Here is a 12,388-nt window from a genome sequence, read left to right as displayed (position 1 = left end):
GCAGAGAGAGTGATTGGCATTGGAATGGGCTGCCCAGGGAGGTGGTGGAGTCACTGTCCCTGGAGGTGTTCAAGACAAGACTGGATGAGGCACTTAGTGCCATGGTCTAGTTGACTGGCTAGGGCTGGGTGCTAGGTTGGCCTGGATGATCTTGGAGGTCTCTTCCAACCTGGTTGATTCTGTGATTCTGTGCTCCAGTGATGAAAGCCCCTAGGCACCTCTGAGGAAAGCTCAGCAAGAAAGGATTAAGTGTGCATCTGAGCACCCTTTGAAATACGTTGTCATGAATGGGAGTGTAATTTGAGGGTGAAGGGGAAAGGGAGAGGTTCCAAGTACAAACCACTGCCAAGGGCAGCACAGAAAATACAGCAAATGAACAAGCCAGGCTGGTCTCTTTGGAAGAGTCAAGAGGGTGTTGGTGAGAGAGAAGGTCCTGGTCATATAATTAATTGCTTGTTCTTGGCACAGCACTTAGAAACTGTGAAGTGTTCCTGAGGTGTTGTGTATTTATTGTGATCCCTACCCACTCATTATTGTATCTGACACCAGTTCAAACAGACTTTGTAGCGTGTCTTTATGTAGTCTCTCTCTTTAAGAATTTCTCTGTGCATCCCCCATAATCTTCCCCTTCCCAAGCAGTCCTGTGGTGTGTGTGGCTAAGGAGTACAGGACTGCAACAGCTTAAAGAGAGTAATTAACAGAGACCACATTAGAGCTCTTGCAAAACACACAATGTGTTTATTCAGCATCAGGTCGACTAATTCCTAATGAAAGGGCACTGCACAGCAGAGTGAAGGACTTCAGTGGTCACAAATAGTTCCACTTAGGTGTTATTTACCTACAAAGAGCTCAATTCTAATTAGGGCCATGGGAGCCAGCAAGGCTGAACTCAAAACCTTGGTCCAACCATGTCCACTGTGTTGGTGCCCAAAACAATCTTTTAATAGACACAAAAATGCTTGGTTACCTTTGGCTTGTATGTTTTCCTGCTTCTCTAAACTTCCTTCTTTTGGCTGGGTCTGGAAGTAGGAGTGGCTGAAAGATCATGACAAGATTTGGCTTTGTAGTGTTTCCAGAAACCTTGTGCACACACACACAGAGAAACTGTAAAAACTGCCTGTGGAGCAGTGAGGGCTAAACTAATTTTGATACCCTGTGCTAGACTGGAGGTAGCAGAAGCTAAAACTTCCTTTGCTGTGCACAACATATTTGCAGTCTATTTGTGGGACTTACATGGGCCCCTGCATCCTCTGGAATCTCACCCCTGCAATGTTTTTCATAAGTAATTGTTCTGCCAGCACCCCAGTAAATGAGAAGAATGTTATTATTTCCTATTAGAGATGGGGAACAGAGACTCTTCAAAATGGTAAAATCCTCATAAGATGCAGACAGCCTGGAAGGCACCCTGATGCTCTTGAAAATTAGATTTAGCCAGCTGAAGGCTTTGACTCACATGAGCAGCATACTCACACAGGGACAAGTAAAGGATTATAGTATCTGATTACGCTCCTGGCTCCTCTGTTGGATGGGTGCACTCCCACTACTGAGGCAGGAGCCCAGGAAGGATAAGTCTGGAGCATACTTTTTGCCTGATGTTAATATGCTTCTGCTCCAGAGATAGTCACTCCTAGAGCAAAGGATGTGGGCATATTGTAAGAGATGAAGATCCAGAGAAGGGACAGATTTTAGAGGTTAATGGTGTGTAAAGGAAAGGAATGGCTAAAGGCGCTTTCATCCTGCTACTGGCTTGAGTTTGTTTGGTACTCCCTTCTGCCTTAAATCCTGCTTTTGGCTATATTGATCCCTCTATTTATAAGACAGGTTCTAAGCAGATTATTGTTTGGGTGGATGAGCTAATAAAAAAAGTTCTTGTAGTGATCTGCCAATTGAAACTGAGAATTCCCAAGCTCTCAGGTGAAACCTCTTCATCTCTCTGGGAGGGCCTTTTCTGAAGGACATGAATGACAAGACCCCATCCAGAACTCTGTGGTGATGCAGAACTAGGTGTTTGACCATCAAAGTTCTTTCTACAGCTCTGTAAAAGGCTGACAAGCCAGATTGGTTGTTGACTTGGTAAGTACAGCCACCTGTTTAACCTCATAATTAGACAGGGAGAGTTGAGCCATGCCCCTATCTCCCCTTCCCCTGTAGATCTTGCAAGGCTGGATTCAGAGCAGCCCAGCCTCAAGGGACTCCTGAAAGATAATACAGACATCAAAAAGAGACAATGTCCATTTTTAACCTTTCCCTCTCTGTCACTCTCAAGCATCTCAGAAGTTGCTCAGTGCTCTTGGGGGAGAACTTGACATATGTTCTTTTACTCTTGCCTCCAAAAAAGTATCTGCCTGGAGCAGAGTCCCAGTAAATGAGGATTTGCATCCATCTTCCCATACTTGCTAGCTAGCAGCAAAGTAGGATTTCTTTCATTGCAGCAATGTAACTTCAGGTGCAAATGCTTTTGAACCAGGAAAGGCATAGGTAGTGTGGGGATCTTTATCCTGGTTTATAGATGAGCAATTCCCACAGCAGCACCATCTAAATTTACTTGTTGCATAAGAAGCTCTGAGTTCATTTACAACATCTCCATCTCTTGACTTACACTATAACTGCACATAGCCTCTATGGCATTTATCCTGCAAGGGGCAAAGGAATGGCACTCAAGATTTCTAGATTTGGTTATTTAAACAAAACGAAGCAGAGAATCTTTCTCTCACTCTCTGTTTTTTGATGTGTGGAAGGCTCTATTTACTCTTGCAGGATATGTGGTCAAGTGGAAATCTCTCACCAATGTATCAGGAAGGCCTTCAAAAACTTCTGATTCATAAGCCAGAGAGAGAGAGAGAGAGATATAAATTTGAGTCATAGACCGAGGACTTCTACCAAGTTCCTTTCATCTGAAAACCACACATTTACCCAGGACAAGAGACATCTCTAGTTAGCCTTATCAAGCCATGAATGTCTCTCTTTTGATTTCAGTAGGCTTTTGAATGTACAAAATGAGCAGTCATCTCCAGACCCTTATGATCCTACAGTGAAGATACTGACTGTGAAATGACTGGCATTTAAAAGCTGTCATTTCTAAGCAAGCACACCAGCACTTCTTACGCTGATTACTGCTGTACCCCAGATTTCAGGGTGGTGAGTGTTGCCCAGTGTTGCAGCAATATTCACAATGTTCTTGCTTGTTGCCTTTTACCTCAGAATTATTACCCATGACTTGTTATTATGCCACAGAATGGGATTGTGTTGTAGGAGGAGAGTGAACCAATGAAGCTGGGTACTTTTTCTGACAGGTATTTGTGCTTCCTTGGCTGGCACTACTAAGCTCATCTGCTCTTTTGCTGTTTCCAGCCCCCACTCCCCACACATTCCTTTTTTATTTCCCCTAGCCCCTGTCAATATGAAAATGTAAAAAATCAACATGCTAAGAGATGAAATCTCCAGTTTTCATTTCCCCTCTTAGCTGGAATAAATCAAAGCAGCAACAGAAAATACAGGTGCAAACTCAAAACCTTGTAATAGTTCTGTATGGAGAAGTGGCTGTAGAAGTACTTGATGTTTCAAATGCAAATACTGCTCAGCAGCTCAGCTCAGAGAGAGCTAAACATCCCTGGATTTTCACTTCAGTAGTGCAAGGAAAGAAGAGAAACACAAAATAATGTGATGTCTTGCCACACCAAGCAAAAGCGAATTGGAGATGTCATGGGGCAGGGTGATATAGGGGCCTGACATCTGCAGCTTCAGCTTCGATCAGCATCTGCTGTGGCTGCTCAGCACCTTCAAAAATCTGTTCCTTCAGCCTCTTCTTCCTTAATCAGAAGCACTGGAGTATTGCCAACCACTAAAAGGTTGGGCTAGGCAAAAGGAAGTTAGTTTAGCTTGTTGAGTCAAGTGATCTTATGTAACTTGCTCTAGAGGGAGGCATTTTTGTTCCAAATGAAATCAATTGCCGGTGGTTAAAAAGTGCTTTTGGAATGGGTATGTTTAGTTAGCAGTTGAAAACTTGATAAGACAGAAAGGACAGAGGGGAACACTCAGTGTGTTGCTGCTTTGAGCGTGTGAGGAATGATTTGAATCTGGTGAGAAAAGCAGAAGATGGTCTGGACAAAATGCTTTCAAGGCAAAGGGAAAAGTATTCTATTTCACTGATGAGGAGGAATTGGTCTGTGGAACTGAAACCACTCAGCTGCTTCTCTTTCACGTCTAGAAAACCTAGCTGCTCTGCTAGGTAAGTGCAGATTCTATCTGCTGTTAAACACAAGTTTGTTTCTTTGGACTGCAAGTCTGTCTTGCTTAGAAAGCTTTCTCATGATGGGAGGCAGTCATTCTTCCTTCATCTTGAGGTCTCTTTCAACTTCAGAGCCCAAGCACTTGATCTACAAATTGTGAGCTTCAGAATCAGGCTGGACTAAGTGGGATCCCCTTTGTGCATGTAGCATTGCTGAGACAAGTGGTACAGAATATACTCTTCATGGGTTTTCTTGGCTTGGTCATCTCCCATCAGACTTCATCTCAAAGTTCTAAGCCCAACCTTTAGCAAAACAAAACTAGGACTGAAGGAATATTTTGATTTTTCTGGAACAGTCATTCTGCAAAGGAAGCTAATAAAAAACTTGCACAAAGTAGTAAAAAAGTAGCTCTACTTTTTACTTTAAAATCCTCACAGGATATTTTGAAGGTGTTTATCCTTTTTTCCCCCAAATAAGACAGGATTTAAAATCTGATATCTCGTTTTGTCAGTGAACACTGATGGTTTACAGGTATTCTGGGCCAGTGCTTCACTATCCACTCCTATTGAAAGGCTTTCATTTTTATTTTGACCTCTAAGTATTCATTTACAGTCATGTGCATTTACACTAATGTTCAAGGCAGAATTATAGCCTGCCACAAGGGCATTCACCTGGAAAAGGACACTGGTAGGTTCCAGGAGCTGTTCTAGTGAGTTTTTAAGCATAAAAGAGTATCACTTCACTTCAGAAGATGTACTAAACTTCTCAGTCAGCACTTCTTCTGAGGGAAATAAAAACACTTTAGATTCAGGTAAATTCTGAGCAGAGCAAACATGTGTATTCTGCATTGCAGGGGGCTGCCTACCATGCAGATGCCAGAACAGAAGCTCTTGCCATGTGGGTGGTTTGTGAACACTGTTTATCTCTCCTTTTTTCTCCATCTCACTCAGAGCCAAAATAGTCTGATTTAGCAATGGCAAGAAAAGCCCTTTTGACACTTATGAAACCATTCCTTGACTTCTCTGTTTCTTAGAATTCTGCTTTTTATGAGAAGGTCACCTGAACCATGTGATGGGACAAATAAACAACCACCTGGGAAAAAATGTTATAAATTAGAATAAAGTTTGAACATATATATGGTAGCAGCCAGTTCCAAGTTGGTGTTCTCTTTCAACTGAGGAAGTTCTTCCCAGAGAGAGTGATTTGCCATTGGAATGGGCTGCCCAGGGAGGTGGTGGAGGCACCGTCCCTGGAGGTGTTCAAGCAAAGCCTGGCTTTGTTGCCATGGTCTAGTTGACTGGATAGGGCTGGGTGCTAGGTTGGACTAGATGATCTAGGAGTTCTTTTCCAACCTGGTTGATTCTATGATCCTATGATTTATGGCACAATATTTTTTATTTCATACTTATGAGATGACTAATGTAGGGATGAGAAGAAGGTAGGTGAAGGGATACACTCTGCCTCAAAGCCAGTGTAACTCTCCATAGTCAATTTTCATTTTTTCCTCTCTGTCCTGGCTACAAGGATAATTTGAGACAGCTGAGAAAAGAAAGTGAGAAAACATACACAAACTGACTTTTATGTTATTCCTCATATTCTTGACTGAGCTTATCTTTTCATTTAATACTGTAGACGTATTCCTAAAACAAAGAACTCAAAAGAAAACACAATGGAGTCAGGGAATCAGTTCATAATTAAACAATGAATATTTGAAGTACACCCATAGAGGGATCTACCTGATGTCTCAGCCCTTACATATTTGATAGTTGAACAGGCAAGGTTTGTTTAATGAATGGTGATATTTAAAAGCCAAAAAGAGTAACGTTAAGAATTGTTGTGAAAGGGTTTAGTTTAACAAAAGAATGCATGATCACATTAGCTCTTATATCATATCCTTTCCCACACAGACTCTTGCATACTTCTGGCAAAAGAGTTAGCTGTTTACGTTTTCTTTGTTTTCACTCCAGCAGTCTGTGACTAATCCTTGAATTTAAGTGCTAAGGTTGACTCTGTCAAAAATGGCTTTGGAGAGGTTTGCTCTTTGTTGACAATGATTGGGAATGAGAGAAAAATCGCTTCCCTTGAAATGTAGCACAAACAAAAGGGCACCAGAGCAGCTCCACAGGGTCAGCCCAAAGAGCTCTCCAGCTTAGCTGTCTCTGAGGCTGGGTAGGAGCAAAAAGAAAGAGTATAAGCTCTAGAAGAGAGTAAGGACAGAAAAAGTGTGCAGCTGTCTCTCCTTCCTATCTGCTTTCAGGGACTTCTAGTTCAGATATTCCCTGAATTAGAAACAGTGTCAGTGATCTGAGTACTGTGTCCAGTTCTGTGCTCCTCAATTCAAGAGAGATGTTGAGATACTGGATCTGTCCAGAGAAGGGCGAAAAAGCTGGAACACAGTCCTATGAGGAGAGGCTGAGGGAGCTGGGGGTGTGCAGCCTGGAGAAGAGGAGGCTCAGGGGTGACCTCATTGCTGTCTGCAACTACCTGAAGGGAGGCTGTAACCAGGTGGGAGTTAGTCTCTTCTCCCAGGCAACCAGCAACAGAACAAGGGGACACAGTCTCAAGTTGTGCCAGGGGAGGTCTAGGCTGGATGTTAGGAGGAAGTTGTTGCCAGAGAGAGTGATTGGCATTGGAATGGGCTGCCCAGGGAGGTGGTGGAGTCGCCATCCCTGGAGGTGTTCAAGAAAAGCCTGGATGGTCTGGATGACTGGCTAGAGCTGGTTGCTAGCCTGGACTGGATGATCTTGGAGGTCTCTTCCAACCTGGTTGATTCTATGATTCTATGATTCATGTATGGAGTGAGCAGGATTACTAGTTTCTATTCTAGCTCTGCCTTATTGCTGTGTGTGGACTCAGCTGGATCCAGTGGATCTGTTTATTTAATTAGTGTGCTATATTTCTACTTTAATGACAAAAACAAAGATTAGGCTGAAAAATACACTGTTTATAAAATCATCTACCTCATTCTGTCTGCTACCTCTTTCATCAGCCTGTTTCACCTTGCACTGCTGACCCAGGAGTATCTACATGTAAACTTTTTAGCCATATTCACTTCTCAAGTGGTGACAATGCTTTCTTGTGTCTATTGTGTGCAGAGATAATTACTTGCAGAGGTATTGGATTTCCTGGCCCGGAAGGTGTTTGCGGTTTCTGTAACAAAGGAATTAAAAGCACAGAGGGAAAAGGAAGGTTTAGAAAGCATTCTGGTAACAGCAAAACCATTCTGTACTTTGGAAAGTCTGTTGTCCCTTTTTCATCAAAATGCAATTTTAAGTACATCCTTTCCTTGACAGCTCATTTTGCCCAGGAGCTCTTAACCATTCTGTACGGAGGCTTGACACAAATCTCATTGAAATCAATAGAGATGCCTGCAGACCACACTGAATTTGGCTTCAGAGGAATGCAATGTATGCAGCTCTTTCCTTAAGAGCTTAGACAATGCTGCTTTGCTGTAGATGCTTCTTAGGCAAAGCAGGTTAGGCCAATGCTAACAATGGTCATTGTATCTTCTGTCTCTCTGCTTTGATGTATTAGTGAGCAGAGTAAAAATGTACTGGATACAGCTCCTTGAGTGGCCTTATTGCCATGATTTACAGAACTATCCAGCTAGTGTGATTAAGTTAAATGTAAATGAGGAAAACATGGGCTAATGACAGGAGCTTTAACTACAGAATTAATTTTTGCAGATCCTGTGTGCAGTCTCAGGAAAATCATTTTGACTGGGAGCTGAAAAGTTACTTCCTTGCTCACATTCCAGATTTTAGGTACTAAAATGTGCCAGTGTGATACAAATATTATCTATCTATCTATCTATACATCCATCCATATATATATATATATATACATTTAACTGCTTTGGTACCTCACAGTAGAGAGATACTTAGTTTTTTCCTTATAGATTTGCCAAAGCCCCTCTGGTCCCATGTGCTCATACTGTAGGTGTCTGCAGGTGCCTTGTAATGCAATCTGAGTTTATTCCAACCCTCTGGAGATGCTGATGACACATAATATCATGTAACACAAAGGAACCTCTCTCCTGAAGACAGGAGTAAGTCATTTCACTTTGACTTGGAAACAGTACAGAATAGCAGGACAGTAGGCAAAACATGGCAACATTACTGTCATTTTAGTGATACCTCAGACAGAAAACAATCAACCAAAACCCAAAACCAAACCTCAGCCCAAACACACCAAACAAAACCCAACAACAACAACTTCCCCCCCAACTCCCCAAAAACCAAAACCAACCCTCCACACAAAAACCCCAAACAACAACCAACCAAAAACCCACAACAAAACAGAGCAAAATTTCTAGGAATAGATAGGTTGGACTGGATGGTCTTGGAGGTCTCTTGCAATCTGGTTGATGCTATGATTCTATGATTCTATTATTCATCTGCATCAATGACTACCTTCATTTTCAGAGATACTAAGCACTTGCTACCTGGGTGGTACCTATAACCTGGGGCAGAAGGATGTGTTGTCCTACCCAGCTGATGTTGTTACAGATGCTACTTTAGTTCCTTGAAACATCTGACAAGACTCAACAGTTTAACCTTCCTAAATAATGAAAGAGGCTTTTGCATTTAATCTTGTTGCATTTTAGGCAATTTTTTTCACTTGGAAATGGTTTTCTTCACTACTACCTTTCTTAGAAGTTGGGCTTTTTTATCATCACAGCTTGCTACTTCATCTCCCCAGAAAACTGTTTTAAAAGAGATAGATATTAAAATTCATTTTAAGTTGTGCCACTTCCCAGGTAATCTTTCTGAAAACAGGGAGGTTGCTCTGAGAGCAGAACGCTGCCCTTTGGGTGTAGGTATAAAGCCATCATCAAGAGCAATGGTTTCTGACTTCAGGGAGGCAGCTGTCGCAGGGCTGTGATCCCAAAGACAATTCAAATGTAGGAGTAGGACCTCACAGCTGGGGCGGGGACACGAGTTCAAGAATTACTGGCCAAAAGGGCTCCAACCTAGGTGTGGAAAGCTAAATTAGTGGTGTTCCTCTGCTGTCTCAGATGTTCTCTAAGGAAGTTCTGGGAGTAATTTCTACCTACAGGGCAGAATGTAATTGCTGATTTGGGAAATAGGGATGATTCACTTATGTAAGAGTCGCCCATACTATTAGCATACAAGATGCACTGCTTATCATAGCTTTTTAGTGGCATTGTGCCTAATTAATTCATGACACCTTAATTAATAGGTATACAAAGAAATATCCCCATATGACCTAAGCATTCTGAAGTAGGTTGTGCCCTAAAGACTCTGTCTAGTGCAGATTTGCAGGAACATTTCCCAGTTTCTATAAGAGTTCAAAATGTGTGCAAAGTTTAATTCTAACTGTGGTTGTTTTCCCTAAGGGTGATTTAAAGTTGCTATAGATGGGATCTGAAACCAAATAGTGTTCAATGAGAAAAGTTTCCTCAAACACTGAAGATTACTCAGTCTATACCCTAGTTTAACAGATGGTTTCCATCACTGTAATGAGCCACACTGAAGTCCAGAGCAGAAAATATTATCTGAACATCAGCCAAGAGGTATCAGAGTATTTGCATCAGGATATCTGGATGTCCTGGTGGAAAAAGCCAAGAAACAGTGTCCCAGGTTGAGAAGTATAGGACAAGAAGACTGTTATTCAATCCCATAATTCTGCTATCTCTTTATAAACTCAGAGCAAGGGCAGCTCATTCTCCTTTCCTCCTGCTCCTGTGTCGAGCAGGAGCCACTTTATTGGACAAACATGCAAGCAGTAGGCCTGTTCTGGGTCTTCCAGAGGCTTGTGTTTGGGCTTATGGATAACAGAGACATTGTGGGGGGGAAGAATTGGAGCACTGAGGATTATAGATTTAGTTTTGGGCTGGGGGAAAATTCAAGTGGGTTTGTCATGACTGTTGTATCTGCTTCCGCAATTTCTTTTCTGTATCTCTCCAACTAGAATTCTGTGGTTTATTTCTCCAAGCCATGAGCTTCATTTCTGTTAGCTCTCTTTAAAAAGCATAACAAATAGTAAATACTTTCTTACCTTTTCACAGGTTCTACCTCATTGTGATGGTTTGAGTGTTCCCTGCCGCCCCCTACTTTAGAAATCACCCAGACTAGACTCAGCCAGCTCTGGAAATATGAATGAAGCTTGTATTTACAGCTAGCACAATATACAAGCAGATATTTACAGTATATACAGTTATAGACAGAAATATATAAGGTAAAAAGGTAATACAGAAACACAACTCCCCTCCCAGAAACCTGAGTCCCCAGGAGGGGCTCTCAACCACCCCTGCACCTTCCCCCTACCCCTCTCAACCTTACCCCAGTCCCAAGGGAGAATGGAGGTTCGGGCAGAGGTTAGGAGGCAAAGTGGATTAGTCCAAAATGGAGGGTGAGGTTAGAGAGATGCAGCTCAGCCAGCAGCCCGAGCGACAGTGGTGCCCAGTGGTTATCCAATGCTTTTGTTTCTTGTTCCTATACTTCTCAGCAAGACTGTGAGCAAAGTAGCCATCACCATTGTTTTGATTTCACAGCCTATGATCTAGTCCTTCTCACCAAAACATTCTAGCCTGCTTCAAACTAGCACACTCATTAGGTTAGAAGCTGTGAATAAATCTGGAGTTTAGAGAATACTTAACATGCAGATGAGACAGGAAAAGTCATGGACTTGGAGGTCACAGGACCATGGCTGGGCTATTTATTTATTTATTAAAAAAAAAAGATGTCCAGTGGTGAGGACAATGGCAATGAGTTTCTGGTGACTATGTGGAAGATGAAGGTTAGACATCACTACAAATATTTTCAGTCTCATTTGCATCATGCTTCCTCCCAGAGTGAGAGCCCTGGGATCTTACTTTTAAATCGAGTTGCTGCAATATTTGCTAAAATCAAGATTATGATTGGATTGTACACATTCAACATAAGGGGTCTTAAATACTTAATCTATCCTTGTGTATTAAAATGTTGACATGAATATTTTACCATTTTGTGCATTAGATGTTCCACAGCCCCTCAGCAGTGGGAGGACTGTGATGTCACCTTGGACATCTGTAGGTTCTTCTAGCTTGTGTTTCTGATTGTGCCTAGAATAACAAATCTCAGCCTTGTTCTGGGTGAGTTAAAAGCCTTACCTGAGTTTTGGAATAAATGTTGAGCAACCCTAACCATGGTTATGGTACAGCAGAAAAAGGATCAAAATATTTGCTCTCAAACTAAGTAAAATACAACTGTTCTGGGTAGTTTTTGGCATGTATATTTGACAGCAATAAAATAAGAACAAAAATTTGGAGATGTGAAATTAAGCTAACTGAAAAATCAGGTATGCAAGGCTCTTTGGGTGAGATTTGGGTTTTTTCCCTTTTTATAAGACATTTGATATGTTTGTGCATTTTTGGTCAGTGCACTCAACACAAGGCTAAACGAATGCAAGTCAGTGCTGTTAGTTTTTCTCCAGAAAGATTCTTCATCTCTCTTGAATTCTCTGTCTAGGCCCCGGATTTTAGTTTCTGTCCCTAAGGCTAAGGAAGATTGGATAGCTCATCCATGGAATGTGTTAATACCACTTCTTAATCACCCAGAGCAATCACTGTAGGTTGTGCAACACAGAGCACTCCTTTTTTTCTGCAGGGGCTGCTCGTACTGACAGCTGGGGAGAGAAGAGGACTGCAAATTAAACCCTGGTTCCCTTGTATGGAAACATTATCTCTCATCCTAAAATAAGAGCTCCCTTTGGCATCTTTTATGATCACAGGTATGAGAAAATAGCTTAGAACCAGGCTGACATTAAAAAACAAGGCATAAAAATTGCTTCAGTGTCTAGCATAAGAGGGTAGGAAAGACGCTTTGGATGAGGCCTCAAGAAATGTGGGCACAGTTATGGCACTAGTACAAAATTCCTGTCTTGCCTTGAGCAAGTGACTTTGATATTCAATTCTCTGTTTGAAGAAGGAGCATAATAAAGCCTTATGGCAATGTTGGAAGGATAACTCAATTAATATTTATGATGTACTTGGGTACACCAGTATTAGAAACCTTTATATATACCTACTCTACTAAAGGACACTCAAGTTCATAGTTGTTTCAGTGAGGACATACACCACAATATCAGCAGGAAGTTGGCAAAGTCTTGTTTGAAACTATTTGAAAAGAAGGAAAAACTGCCTTTTGAAAAAGAAG

The sequence above is a fragment of the Pogoniulus pusillus genome, chromosome 14, assembly GCF_015220805.1.
Source record: "Pogoniulus pusillus isolate bPogPus1 chromosome 14, bPogPus1.pri, whole genome shotgun sequence".
In the NCBI taxonomy this organism is placed as follows: Eukaryota; Metazoa; Chordata; class Aves; order Piciformes; family Lybiidae; genus Pogoniulus; species Pogoniulus pusillus.
This window is presented reverse-complemented; position numbering follows the sequence as displayed.